At 44.4% G+C, this 13,429-nt stretch overlaps 1 protein-coding gene and 1 long non-coding RNA gene across 8 annotated transcripts in view; one reads left to right on the top strand and one right to left on the bottom strand.

The window, feature by feature from the left end:
* Nucleotides 1-3,029, bottom strand: part of BRDT (bromodomain testis associated) — a 62,311-nt gene extending 59,282 nt beyond the window's left edge. For 5 of the 7 annotated variants that reach the window (XM_081914123.1, XM_081914129.1, XM_081914127.1 and 2 more), the window contains exon 1: nt 2,940-3,029. The gene's annotated coding sequence lies outside the window, so the exon portion shown is untranslated. The remainder of the gene's footprint in view (nt 1-2,939) is intronic. The other 2 variants (XM_081914131.1, XM_081914134.1) reach the window with 2 other exon arrangements.
* A 36-nt stretch (nt 3,030-3,065) lies between these two features.
* Nucleotides 3,066-4,717, top strand: LOC309371544. The gene is made up of 2 exons (XR_014169175.1): nt 3,066-3,201; nt 4,567-4,717. It is a non-coding gene; the product is annotated as an uncharacterized lncRNA (long non-coding RNA).
* The last annotated feature ends 8,712 nt before the right edge of the window (nt 4,718-13,429 follow it).

Genomic DNA, 13,429 nt, shown 5'->3' with positions numbered 1-13,429 from the left:
CTTGGGTTAAGAACTTTGCTTCAGGATGAGAACATGGCGGCGGCAGCGGGAGGCCCCATTAGTTAAAGTGGTGCTTCAGGTTAAGAACGGACCGCTGGAACCAATTAAGTATTTAACCCGAGGTACCACTGTAATTGTCAGCACTGATTTCTAGGTCATCAAGAGACAGAGTAAGGCACCAGATATGGTAAGCCTGGTCAGCCAAAATCTTAAGAACAGGCATCCTTTGGACCAGCTCACTTGGCCAGTATATGGCCCAGGATTGGTGGGTTGTAACTCAAGAGTACATGCCAAGACTTGTTTGTCCATTGGTCTTTCCTCGTTTCACTTAAGTACGGCTGAGAGTACCATATTTACTCGAGTCTAATGCGCCATCAAATCTAAGGCATACCTCAGTTTTCAGAAGCTTGGAACCGAAAAAAGGATTTGCTGGCGAATGTAAATGTGCCATCGAATCTAAGGTGCGTCTTAATTTTCGTAACGTAATTTGGTGAGCATTAGATAAATACGGTACTTTGGTGCCACTAAAAGGTTACTGGAGAAGACTGAAGCAGAGAACTTGCCTTTTATTTCATCTGTTTGCATGCGTGATCTATCTATCGATCGATATCTGTCTATAAAATGTGATGCCTAATTCTTGCACATATAGAGATAAAACACATGGCAATTTCCTAGCTAAAGGGTTGCCTTGTGCTGAGATAGGTTATTGGTCCATTTAGCTGAGTGTCTCACAGTGGCTCTCCCAGGGCTTTGGGAAGGAGTCTTTCCCTCCAGTCCTTCCTAGAGTTGCTGGAGTTCAAACCAGTGACCTTTAGTCAGGGGTCAGCAAGCTTTTTCAGCAGGGGGCTGATCCACTGTCCCTCAGATCTTGTGGGGACCGGACTATATTTTGAAAAGAAAAAAAAATGAATGAATTCCTATGCCCCACAAATACAGTGGTACCTCGGGTTACAGACACTTCAGCTTACAGACTCCGCTAACCCAGAAATAGGGTTAAGAACTTTGCTTCAGGATGAGAGTGGAAATTGTGTGGCGCAGCGGCAGCAGGAGGTCCCATTAGCTCAAGTCGTACCTCAGGTTAAGAACAGTTTCAGGTTACCTCCAGAATGAATTAAGTTCTTAACCCGAGGTACCACTGTAACCCAGAGATGCATTTTAAATAAAAGGACACATTCTACTCATGTAAGAACACACTGATTCCCGGACCATCTTGCGGGCTGGACTTAGAAGGCGATTGGGCCAGATCCAGCCCCCAGGCCTTAGTTTGCTTACCCATGCCTTTAGTGTACAAAACATGGTCTCTACCAATCAGGTGTGGCCCTTCCATAGCAATGTTATTCGGGCGCATCTCTAGAACAGCGTTCAAAACTCCCATTGTCCTGGGCGCGTTTTGCGACAGGGAATTTCATCAGCGCGAGCAGCTTCTGAGCTCTGGACACAGTACTGCGCCTAAGATTTCAGATTAAAACTGCAGAGTGGGAGGAAAGGAGGACCTTTTTCTGCCTCCCCACTTCCAGCTACTCTCTGAAGACCGGAGAAGAGACCCTCTTAAGAATGTTTGGGGGGTGGGCAGGGGAAGGACTAGACCATATTTAAAATGAACACAATATTTTAGCCGCAGTTCATTCATTTTCAGCTTTGTATTCGTGTTATAAAAAAGCCCGCCTAGGCATTCCGTTGTGGCGCCCCTAACCAAGGTTTAAGGTGCCATTTAGCTCCTAGCTTTTGCATCTCAGTTTCTAACACTGCTGTAGAAGCTAGCCCAGGAACTAGGCTGAAAATGTTTGTGGGGAGGGGGGGGGAAATCATGCCTAGCTCGCTCTTCTTCTGCTTTCAAGGGGAGCTGCTGGGTGGGGAGATCCCAGGGAGCCTGCCCATGCCCCCTGAGCTCTCTCTTGACATGGCAGGACTCAGAGACTTCTTGGCCCTATTAGCACGAGGTGATAGGAATCTGATTCCCCTACTCCAGATAAAGCAATAGGCTGGGGCTCCAAAATATTTAGCGGGAAGGGGGAGAATGAGATCATGCTCTGAACTCAGTCCTTCACCCTGAGTCTCCATTTGTTTCATTTATTTTGTATCACACCATAACTGTGGACACGGCTGACTGCTGTTATAATAATGCTGTAATGAAGGATAAGTATATATGTTTTGGACTTGCTTGTCCTTGTTCTGTTCTGCAGCTTATTTTGTCTGATCTGCAGTTTGTACAGATAAGAATGAATGAATGAATGACCCAGTCCTTGTTTCTCCATGCTCTTTGGTTGGAATTCCCTTCTGGTCTGGTCTGTTTGCCTGCCTCTACTAGCCCTTGCCTGGTTACTCTAGATCCTGCTATTCCTGCAAGGCTGGCACCGCTCATGTCCCACCAAAACCTGCAACAGTGTTAAACTGTTCAAACTATTCTTGTGGGAAATTCAGAACAGTCTTGATCCCTGCTTGTTGTGTGTCCCATGTTCTGTGATCTATGTACCCTGTTCTCAGTGCCTGCATTGGTGAAGATCTATGCTAGCCGCAAAGGAATGGTTCAGCTATCTTAAGTACTAAAGTAAAGGACCCCTGGCCGTTAGGTCCAGTCGTGGCCAACTCTGGGGCTGCAGCGCTCATCTTGCTTTATTGGCCGAAGGAGCTGGCGTACAGCTTCCGGGTCATGACTAAGCCGCTTCTGGCGAACCAGAGCAGCGCACGGAAACGCCGTTTACCTTCCTGCTGGAGTGGTACCTATTTATCTACTTGCACTTTGACGTGCTTTTGAACTGCTAGGTTGGCAGGAGCAGGGACCGAGCAACGGGAGCTCACCCCATCGTGGGGATTCAAACCGCCGACCTTCTGATCGGCAAGTCCTAGGCTCTGTGGTTTAACCTACAGCGCCAACCGCGTCCCTTATTGTAAGTACTACTCGTTGCTATTATTCTTGCTTTTGAGGGCTCTGTGCTTACCTTAGACTTCCTCCGTCATCCTTTGGAGTTTGTGTCTGTGGGAGCGTTGAGATCACAAGAAGAAAGGGCAATGTTGTGTGATTGAATTGTGATGTCACCGGCTCTAGGGTTGTGACCCAGACCATAGGTGGCTCCAGGGGTGACCCTTGTGATGCCAACTTCAAGTCTGGGCCACCTGTCCCATGCTCCTGAAGTTGCCAGGAAAAGGCAGAAGAGCAGAACTCTCTGTTGACCTTTCTTGGGGTGCTAGGAAGGACAACAAGTGCCTAGACGAGTGACTAGATCTTAAGTTGTTCATTGGCAGCTGCAAGCTCTTGGGTGAGATGCCTGAATTGGTCCACCGAGATTGCTCACTCTCAGATGGGTTTTCACTAGAAAAGACAAATTGTAGGGTGCTCAGAAACACCACTCATCCATGCAAGAGTCCTGCCGCTTTATACTCCTTGCAGCTGAAGAACCTCTCATCAGGTTTTGGGTGTGGGACCTGTGGCTCTCCAGATTCTGTTGGATTCCATCTTCCATTATCCCCAACCAACATGCCCAATGGTCCACTGGGGATTGTAGTCCAACAGCAGCCACAGGTTCCCTGTCACTGAATTAATCTCTGCTGGAGTATATAAAAACCCAGGTTGCACACACAGCATATGTTTAAAGCACACCCTGCCCCACTGGAACAATCCTGGAAAATGTAGTCTTCCCCTCACAGTGCTACAGTTCCCAGCATCCTCAGGATGAGAGGGAGGGAATGTGCTTTAAACGTCTGTTATGTACACCAAAATTTCAAGTCAGATCACTTGGTATTGTGTACACTGACCAGCCAAAGTTTCTGGGAGGAGTCTTTCCCAGTTCTGCTAGAGACATATTTGGCATCAGGTGTAGGGCAGGTGGGTGTGGCTTTGCTGAAACGGCATTGCAGGCCAAATGGGGAGACCTCTTGGGCTGAATTAGACCCCTGGGATGGTGGTACCCCACCAAGTGTACTGTAAAGTGGGCCTTCACAGGATCAAATTCTGCTATCCTAAGGCATTCATCCAGGTCCTGCAATTTTCCCATCTGACCAAGCGCCAGGCTGTTCTGCTGATTGATACAGTACTAGTTATATAAGAGCCACATTGGATAAGATAAAAAACCCACCTTGTTAAGTTGTGGGTGAACATATCAGACGACACAGCGATTCTTCAAACAGCTCTTGTTTATTCACAGGCCAGAACAGAACTTAACTGAAGGGTTCAGCCAGCCTGCTTATATAGAGCTCCACTAGAATGCAACAGTAACCATTTTCTGTAACTATCCAATCACTGAACGTCACTTTCAATCCCTTATTTGCATATGTGGACCTGAACTATCTACAGTATCCCCCTGCTGGCCCAGGGTGAGAACTTCAGTACATAACACCCCTTGTTCATTTTGTCCCCGCATGGTGGCCAACCAGCTTTAGACTGATTTCCCAATTTCCTCAGATCTTGTCCAACACCCTAAGGTTGTCCATCCAACTGGAACAGAGGGATGAAGTGTTGTCCTGTGCACCACAAATTTCAGGTTTCTGTGAGCAGAAAGGATCATTGATCTTGCTGCCCTCCCATCCACAACTTGGTATCTGTGTCTGCTTCCTCCCCTCGTGCCCCAGGTTGCCTTCCAATGGGTCCCGCTGTCCTATTATGTAAGAACATGAGAAGAACTAGGCTGGATCAGGCCCCTTAAGGCCCATCAAGTCCAGAATCTCACAGTGACCAACACGATACAGGTGGAAAGCCCAGTAAACCTGTTTCCAAACTCCAGTTTCCTTTGCTCGTTACCTTTCTGATTTTTGAACTAATTATTGGCTAGATTTGTCCGAGAAGGGACCCGGTTAGAAGCGGTGCCAGTTTGGGGAAATGAAATACACTGAAGTCAAATGGCCTCGGTTCACTCACCAGATAAACATTTCTTTTTTCAAGCAAAGGGATCGCTGGGTTTTAAAACGATGGAAAGAGAGGTTCTGTCCTGGCAAACACACAATAGTGCCGTTTCAGCAACAACAAAAGCGCACAAACACTTCCTGCGAACGTCTCTCCCAGATGAGATCATCTGAAATACGCATCTTGATTTTGTTGATACCCAATGAGTCACGCAGTGATTTAATGTTATAAAATGATGTCACTGGGATTTAATTAACTGCAGTCATTTTCACATGTTCATGCGGGTACAAGGGAGCTCCCCAGAGAAGAACAATCAGGGATACTTTGGCTGACCAATCGCAGCCTTCCACCAATTCATTTGCATGGAATCCACAATATATGTGAGTGCACTCAAATTGTGTTTCAGGCTGGATTCATGGTCTGAAACATGGTCCTCAGTTTCTCCTTGCCCTTCCTGGCCTCAGTTCTGGTCCTGACTATCCTCCTGAACCATCTCTCAGTGGTAGGGTACATCTGCTGTAAGTAGAAAAGTTGAATCCCTGGCATTTCCAATTAAAAGGGTTCAATAGCAAGTGATGGTGGTTGCAATTCTGATTTCCCTTCTTCCATGTATTTGCTCCAAATGAGCCTATGAAAAGTGGATATATTTTATGCCAGCCGTCCTCAACCCAGTGTCCTCCGGAGGCTGTTGGAACTCCCATTAGTCCCAGCCATCATGGTTAATAGCCAGGGATGATGGGAGTTGTAGTCCATCTGGAAGACACCAAGAGCACACACACACTTCCGACATTCATTATGATTTGTGCTCTTTGGTGCTTTAAATACAAACTTTAAATACTGTTTGTGCCTGCAAAGGTTTTGAGCTGGGCACACCCCTTCACTTCCAATAAGTGCATATCTCATAATTTCCTGCTGAAATCCCATAACGTTTCACAACACAAATGTTCTGATTCATTTTTTGTCCCGTTTTTGTTGTCCTCGAGACTCTTCCAGACAGCAATCATGTGTCAGAATTGCAGAAGCATTGCAGAACAAACTAAAGCTGAATAAATCCATTGTTACTGTGTAAAAAAAACACAACATGTTACAGAGTAGACCCACAATAAAGACTAGACTGGAGGGGTCCAAGATTACCAGATTTTTTTCAATGAATCTGGGGACACTTTTCAACTTCAATTGATTTTGTATGGGGACGGATTTGTAAATCCGAGGACTGTCCCCGGGAAACGGGGACGTCTGGTAACCTTAGTCCAAGGTTGAAGAAGGCTGTTTTACACTATTAGGTCCAATGGCATTAGTGCCATTGGACCTAATGGCATCCTTTTCAACACAGGCTCTGGCCTGGTGGAACGCTCTGTCTCATGAGACCAGGGCCCTGCAGGAACTGATTTCTTTCCGCAGGGCCTGTAAGACAGAGTTGTTCCGCCTGACCTTTGGCCTGGAATCTACTTGATCCCCTTCCCCTCTTTCCTTTTCCCTTTCTCCTTCTGTGATGAAACTCCTATTTGGCGACTTTTTTCTGGCCCACGTAGGACCAGCCTGGATAGTTGGCCTTGGTGAAGATTTGGTGTTTTCATCCCCCAAAATTTTTTGATTTGAGTTTCTACTGAAACGAGGCTGCATTTTAATGTTGTATTTTAATCTTGTTTTTAAGTTGTATTTTAATCAATTGTTTTTATACCTGGTGTTAGCCGCCCTGAGCCCGGTCTTGGCTGGGGAGGGCGGGGTATAAATAAAAATTATTATTATTATTATTATTATTATTATTATTATTATTATTATTGACGTACAACAGCCTATGTAACTTTCCTATATAGATAGGCAAAGTGAGGGAAGAATATGACTCATGTGTAATACATAAATGATTTCAAAACTTCTACTAACTCAGTAGAGACCTCTCCTATACCACCTGTACCAAGCTGTCTGAAGGTCAGGATTGTGGGAAGGAAAGCTGATCCTAATTTGCAGAAATTGGTTCTGATAAATTGCATGCTGGCTAAGAGAGTAATCCTTAGTCAGGGGAAATCTGATCTTTCTCCAATCCATCAACAATGGATTAAATAAACGACAACCACTGCATTTGTGAAACACAGCTACGTTTCAGGAGAGCTAATAACTGCTGAATACATGTGCACTTTTGTGGAGCATATGGATTTCTTTGTTTTCAGAGAGTCAATTTTTTTGCCTGTTACTGGTGTTCAGTAAGAGGAATCAGACCGTAGGCCAAAATAAAAATAAATGAGCTCTCATAATGGGAATTCCTGGTTAATATGATGCCGAGCAAGTTCACAACTAGCTGAAATGGCCCATTCTCCTATTTGTATAGCATTTTTATAATTTGATTTCTTTTTACAATTGTGGAAGCTGGTTGCACAGGGGATCAGACCTTTGGTCATCTAGTTCAGTATTATCTACACCAGTATTCTTCAGCCTTGGATTCTCAGATGTTGGTGAACTAAAACGCCCTTCATCCTTGACCGTCTGGAAATGATGGGAGTTGGAAATCTAACAGCGTATGGGGATCTGAGGCTGAACAACCTTGATATGCAGGCAGTAGGTCTCCATGATTTTAGACATGGGTCTTCTCCAGCCTTACCTGGATTGAACAGGGGAGTTTTTCATGCAATACCATTGAGCTATGGCCCAAGGCTGCCATCTTCCTCCCTTTTATTTAGAATCTGCCATTGCAATGGAGAATTGTTATGATACATACAAGGAGAGTTCTCACCTCTAATTGTTGCTGCACTAGACCATTACCACTTCTTTACTACAGATGGATCTCAAACCCTCGGTGAGTTAGGGATTTCACCCTGCATGTGAAGGCAGGCTCTGGCGGATTGAGTGGATGAGACCAGTAGTGGGTCCATTGATCAAGAATTGGTCTGCATGTGCTATAGAGGGAAGTGAGGCTCATCAACCTGGGAAGGTAGCCGACCTCAGAGAAGGAAAACTCTGATCCTAACCTCCACTGTCTTGCGGGATGTCTTGGGGAGAAGAAAGGGCTAAGGAGTATAAGCTGGACAAATCTGGAATGGAGTCCCTGAGATGGTTGGATGGCGTCTTGTATGCCTCCTTCCGGCAACACCTGTAGCGAACCTGGTGCCAAACATATTGCTCTACTTTCCTTTGGACCACAACAGTGAGGCTGTCGTCTGGGCAGCCTAGGACCTCCAAACACACTGCCCAGGTAGGATCCTAATTGCTAACAAAAAAGAAATTGCCAACAAAAACGGAATGGCAAGACAAACTGTTAGAGTATATTGATTAACAGAGGCTAGATTAACAGAGGCAATTAGAGATCCCACTGGACGAGAGTTTCAAAAAGCATAGGGAAAATGCAGAGAATACTTCACAAAACAGTGCCCTAAAATACATACCTGGACTTGTTTCGATCAATGTCTGCAGGAGACTTTGTGGATATTTAAGTTACAATTAGAAAAATCTTAATAATTATTCATAAAGGAAGCAGCTTATAAGAAGTAAATAAGGAGGCCGGATACAGGATAAAGGAAGTCTTTTATTTGGTTGTTTGTATTGTTGTATGTTATGCTTATTGTATGTTATGTTCACGTTTCATGAGGGTGGATTTCTGTATTGGTGGGGGGGTTATGTTATGTTGTAAATAAAATTTACAATAAAAATTTAAAATTAAAAAAACAAAACCAAACACACTGCCCAGGCTTGCACCCGAGGGAGGTCACTTAGGTGCTGCTAAAACAGTGATTTGCCTTCACCCTCGGAGGTGCACTCCATTGTCTCTCAAGTCAGACGGGTGCCCACAACTACAGAGTTATCTGAGTAAATCCAACGTAACTTCTCCCGAGCAAGTTTTTATTCTGAAATGAAACCGTTGTTTCTTATCATGAATCTGCACACAGGTTTGCTTGATTCCATGATCTTCTCATAGAAGGAAAGCATCCCTGTGCACACTTGCCTGGGAGTGAGTTCCATGAAATCCATAGGGCTTTTGTGTGTGTGAGCCTACTAGTTTTTCTCTGAAACAGATGGAACATTTTGAACTAGATTTTCCTGTGCTAAAGCAGGGAAATTTCACCACCTGTCTCTTGCTCTGGTCCTTACTCAAAAACGTGCCTGCAGTAGTCCCATTGAGTAGGAATGGTCACAAACACCATGTGCCAAGGTACCTTATTAACGTGGAATATTTGATTAGGACACTGTGCCAAAGAAAGAAAGAAAGAAAGAAAGAAAGAAAGAAAGAAAGAAAGAAAGAAAGAAAGAAAGAAAGAAAGAAAGGCTCAGAAGTATCCAGCTTCTTGAAAACTGGCCCAGTTTCCCAATGGAACCAGATTCAATGCCAAAAATTGGACAAAATGTATTTTTAATGCACACTTCTACTTTCCACTGCGAGGATTTGTGTTATGCTTTGTTGCAAAGCGGGCTCCTTTGTTAAGCAGCTTTAAAAGAGATCCTGTCATCCTGATCAATTAAAGAGAGCGCACTCCGACCTGTAGTTTTAGTTGCCGAATGCTGATATCTACATACTGTCCGTGTCACACATCTTTTGTGTGTGTGTGTGTGCTTCAGATCTCTCTCAATGTGCGGTTGTGCGCCTGTATACCCCAGTGAGCACGCAGTACGGAAAGTCAAGTTTACAACTTACACAGATGTTCACCACATGTGTAGCTCCATATGGAAAAAGAAGCATGAGCTCAGAACGCTCTCCCTCTTTTCTGCCTCCTTAAGAAACTTATATGGTTCCAGCTTTTTTTAAAAAAAACCCAAAACAAAACACCTACGTATCGGCACATTTAATATAATACTAGCGTTTGGAACCTAAAACTTTGGTTTTGGACAGTAATGGTCCATGCTTTCAAAACTAGAAGTGGAACATAGATACTCTTCATAAAATAGCTGGATGTGTGTTTCTGGAACTGCTGAAGGTAAAACAAATACACCGAAGTGTAACAGGGCTTCAGTTATTTTCTTCTTAATTCTTTAAAAAGGCTCTGAAGTATTATCTGACTTCCTAGTGAAGACAACATGCCTTTAAATCAGGGGTGAGGGGACCTGTGACTCTCCAGTTGTTACCATCTAGGCCTGATGGGAATTGGACTCCCACCTCACATTTAAATATAGACTTGCCCCAATCACATACAAAACAGGGGAGCGGCAGGTAGGGAAACTAGCTCCTTAGAGCAAAAAGACCCCAAGAGCCAAAGGAGCTGAACCCCCTCTGTACCCATGTGCTACTCACCTTCCCATAGCTCTCTAGTGCGGAGTCTTTGTCAGCACAAAGTTACATTACCTCCTTCCAGGGGCCAGATTCTAGTGGCAAGCAGGTCCAAAGGCACAAGTGCAACGATGGTAGATTTCAGCTTTGTCCTGTAGGCTACACTTCAGCACCCCTCCCTCCCCTCCGCTCAGGGAAGTGAGAGACATTAAAATTCAAGGATGCATTCAAGTCGGGGGGGGGGACACTCCAGGAGGGCGAGGAGCAGGGGTGTGGCTTGAGAGAATCCCAAGGGCCAATCAGAGGTTGCATCCTGCCTTAGCCTTTTTCTCCTAGCTAACCTCACTTCCTGTCTTGGCACCTTGCCGGAAGGTAAGCCATGGACAGGAGAGGTGTTTGACGTGCTCCCTGCCTGAAGCATTTCTTTTGCTCAAACGTTTGATCCTTTTGTCTCCATGTTTGTTGATGACTGGCAGGCTCCAGTTCAAATAGATGGGTCTGCCACCGTTTGCAGGTGGCTTGAGCAACCTTCCCCCAGATGTTTTGGACGACAACTCCCATCTTTCCCAGGGGTTCAAGGTGCTTATCCAAGTGTTTGGTTTCCTCTGAATGTGGGGCAGCAGAGACTGCAGTGCCCTTAGGATATATGGTTTATTTACACATACACACAACCTGATCTGGGTTCACAGCATTAACACCCCCAGAGGGTCTTGCTTCTCTCATAGCCACAGCCTTGGCTTCCAGCAAAAATCAGGCATGGCTCTGACTCCTTGGGTTCCCAGCCTGCCTTGCTTCCAGCTTCTAGCATATACACAATCTGGGCTTTGTCTTTCTAACTACCAGTGAGTTGTTATCTGGCACAGAGCCTCTTCCTTTGTTACCCCATTGCTCATACTTTGAGAGGGCCAGTTCCTCACCAGGAAACTATCCTGGCAATTCCAGGAATTGAATCTATGCTGAATCCAGGAATTAGAAGGGAGCTCTAGCATACAGTCTGCTCCCCACCCCAAACTCATAACAATAAGTACACTCATCAATATATCTGGCATTTTGGGATATAGTATGGAAGTAAAAAAGGGACGCGGGTGGCGCTATGGTTTAAACCACAGAGCCTAGGACTTGCCAATCGGAAGGTCGGCAGTTCAAATCCCCACAACGGGGTGAGCTCCCGTTGTTTGGTCCCAGCTCCTGCCAACCTAGCAGTTCGAAAGCACACCAGTGCAAGTAGATAAATAGGTACCGCTGCAGTGGGAAGGTAAACAGCATTTCCATGTGCTGCTCTGGTTCGCCAGAAGCGGCTTAGTCAAGCTGGCCACATGACCCGGAAGCTGTACACCGGCTCCCTCGGCCAATAAAGCGAGATGAGCGCCACAACCCCAGAGTCGGTCACAACTGGACCTAATGGTCAGGGGTCCCTTTACCTTTACCTTTATGGAAGTAAAAAAAGCTGAAAGACATTCAAGAAAATCTTTGGCTTTCCCCTTTCCGTGCCTAATTTCTCATGGTGGAAAGCAGGAAGCTGAACTCCTACTTGAGGCTTTTCTCACCTTCACACCGATGATTTTGTGGTCCATTTCTTAGGGCGATCTATTTGAAGCCGGTTTATTTCTAGAATTCCCTAACCCTAAATGCCACGCAAATTAGCTCGTACAAGCACGCCGTGTACATTTCCTACCAAGGAAAGCACTTAGGAAGGAAAAAGTTGGAAAGGTGTCAAATCGTTTCACGGCATGTGCACGAGTTGTGCCAACCTAATAAAATAGTTAACAGCCAACTGTGTTTCCTAGCTTTCAGTCTGCCTTTGCAGACTCCGGGACGGCAAGGCTCTGTAAATAAGAATGTAAGGAAAGCACTGCTGGATCAGGCCAGAGACTCATCTAGTCCAACAACTTATTCTCAAAAGTAGCCAAACACGCCAATGGGAAGCCCACAAGCGGAACCTGAGTGCAAGAGAGCTCACCTCACTTGCGATTCACAATAACTGGTACTTGGAGGAGAATTTCCTCCAGCAATAGAGGTAGAGAATAGCTATAATGGGAAGTAGCTACTGGTAGATTTATTTTCCGTGAGTTTGTCTAATCCTTTTTTAAAGCCGTTTAACATCCAGTGAGAGCGAATTCTATCGTTTATCTGTGTGCTCTGCAAAGAGGTACTTCATTTGCCTGTCCAGAATTATCCAAAACAAAATAAAGACATTGACCCTAGGAAATGTGCTGCTTGCAGTATGGAGAGCCTGCACCTTCCATGTGTTTAATTTGTGCACATTCAGCTTTATGTGTGTGACGAAAGAAAGAAAGAAAGAAAGAAAGAAAGAAAGAAAGAAAGAAAGAAAGAAAGAAAGAAAGAAAGAAAGAAAGGGAGGGAGGGAGGGAGGCAAAAGGGCAGGGTTCCGGGAAAATGACTTGGGTTTTAAGTATACATGATTTATCTTTAGGCATGATCCCCAGAATGTAATCCCTGAATAACTTGCAAGCCTACTGTAGTTGATGCAGATGCTGTCCTCAAAACATATATTGGCTATATCTGGCATTTCTCTTCTGCTACCTAGTTGTTGTTTTTTACTAGAGCTGTTGGTCCGTCGGAGGGACGATGTGGGTGATTTGGTTCCAAGTGGTTTTTTTTTAAAATAATATTTATGTTTGCATTTTTTTATACATATAAAAAACTACAAAAGCACATGTATACCAAATGTGTAAATTCCCCTCTCCCCTCTCCCCTCAAAATATCCCATGTATACATGTTTAGTTGCAGAAAATGGTAAGAACCAGTGAATTTCATTTTTGGATATTTGTGATACTTGACCGTGTTTGTGGGATTTGACTTTTGTAAGGAGATACTTGAGCAACACCTTCTAAACTTTTTTTTATCTTCTAAACTTTTTAAAAATCAATTTATCGTCCGCCTTAAACATGAACTCAAAGCAGAGCACATCAGTTTTAATAGGAATGGCAGATTTATCACTACCTAAATCCCAGTCTAAGCAATAAATATAAAAGATCTGGAAATGCAAAGACGAGTGAACTGTTATAAAAATGAAGTATATTATAGATATAGAGCCAATAAAAGTGTCTAGAAAGCCCTGCTCCTTTCCACTCTCTAATATTCTCTTGTAATAACACACTCGACCACTTACCTGCTTGCACATTCACATATGCCTGTTATGAATGTATTTAAAATGTGGTTCCGCCATTCTAGATATACTGCAATAGTGGTTTCTGTGCTCCTACTCATGATCAACATGTAAACTGAAAACCATCCCTGGGAGCAACTCTTGCAGTTGTGTGCATATATAAACACAAACACATTTTTTAACCCTGTACCTTTTACTTATAAATAATCTAAGTGTTCAGGCCCAAATCCTGGGTGAAAATAATTGATCTGCCAGAAAATAGCTATTTGGA

The sequence above is a fragment of the Podarcis melisellensis genome, assembly GCF_964234715.1.
Source record: "Podarcis melisellensis genome assembly, chromosome: 6".
Classification (NCBI taxonomy): Eukaryota; Metazoa; Chordata; class Lepidosauria; order Squamata; family Lacertidae; genus Podarcis; species Podarcis melisellensis.
This window is presented reverse-complemented; position numbering and strand designations above follow the sequence as displayed.